General features: G+C 42.8%; 1 long non-coding RNA gene across 1 annotated transcript in view; it reads right to left on the bottom strand.

The window, feature by feature from the left end:
- Window positions 1–453: 453 nt before the first annotated feature.
- LOC118451915 overlaps window positions 454–1284 on the bottom strand; it is a 9905-nt gene continuing 9074 nt past the window's right edge. The window contains exon 3 of the long non-coding RNA XR_004841504.1: window positions 454–467. This is a non-coding gene — a long non-coding RNA (uncharacterized LOC118451915). The remainder of the gene's footprint in view (window positions 468–1284) is intronic.

The following is a 1284-nucleotide window of genomic DNA, read 5'->3' as shown; positions in this document are numbered from 1 at the left end:
TCGTGGCACACACGGAAGGGGACCAATTGATAAAGCCGCCCCCACCCCCATACCCCCCACACAGCTGGAAGCCTCAAGGATAGAGAATAAAGATTCATTACATAAGTATGGGTCGCATCCAGAAAATATAAGGGTATTTCGGAAAGAAAGTGGGTATATTTGCTATTTTAAAAACGTAGGTACAGTTGAACAACAACAAAATGCCCTGTGACTTCTCCCCACTGGAAGAATATCCTGAAGTTGCAAATGTCAGTCAAGTTTTTAAAATCAGAAGCTGGGGGATAAATCCACAAGCATGAAGCTGAGAGCATTCCATAAACCTGCCTTTACAGTGCACCATGTTCCAAATTAAACATAGACTTACTGCTGCATAAACTGTAACAAGTATCCTTATTTGTAATTCAAGCACCTTAAGCACCCAAACGCGGGTTTAGGTAAGTCTTGGCCTTTGTTCTCATCGCTCTCTGCTTTCCCCCCTCCTCAGCTCTCTCTGGATCCCAGTGCCCATCCCATTCCCTTCTTCTTTTCCAAACCTTTTGGAGTCTTCCAGGCAATCCCTGAGACCACTGAGCGTGGGACCCCAGGACTGACAACAATCAGAGCACTGCTGAGCTGCTGACCATGAGCTGAGCAGACAAGGCTTCAAGGAAAGCAGAACATTTTCTACCCCTGTGAAAGGAAAAGTGGGATATAAAGCATGAAATTATTCTCATTCTCCTGTGACAAAACACCAGCAACTCAATGGTTTAGAAACTGACGGTGGTTTTTGTTTTTTTTTTTTTGCTTATGAGTCCCCTTCCTTCCTTACTGCAAGCCTACATGGTTCATTGCTTCCACTGGCATTGTCAGGTTTAATATCCTGCAGGCTCTTCCAGTGAAGTTCAGACATGCTGCTAACAGTAAATAAGTAACAGCTTCAGGAGTTCTGTTATTTTGCATGCAGTTTGCCCTTTGATACAACTGATGCTTGGTTAAAACATGAAGATTTCTCTGGAAAGCAAAAGGCATAATTTAATAACTAAAGCCTGCATGATAATCTTTTGACGTGCAAAATACCAAGAACCAGGAAGCACCAGGACCATATAAAAGTGAATGACAAGCGTAGGTACGCACTCTGTCTACCTGGCTTGCAAAGAATGAATGTGATAGAGCTGGGAGTAATATCACCAGGAGTTCAGCATTGTGTGCAACTTTTCTGGTGAAAGAAAAGAAAAATCTGTACAGCATAAGGATGAAGCAGATGTCAAGGATGGCAAAATGATTGATGAATGTACAACTGCTCTT

This window comes from Egretta garzetta, unplaced genomic scaffold (genome assembly GCF_000687185.1).
Source record: "Egretta garzetta isolate BGI_Z169 unplaced genomic scaffold, ASM68718v1 scaffold270, whole genome shotgun sequence".
Lineage (NCBI taxonomy): Eukaryota > Metazoa > Chordata > Aves > Pelecaniformes > Ardeidae > Egretta > Egretta garzetta.
This window is presented reverse-complemented; position numbering and strand designations above follow the sequence as displayed.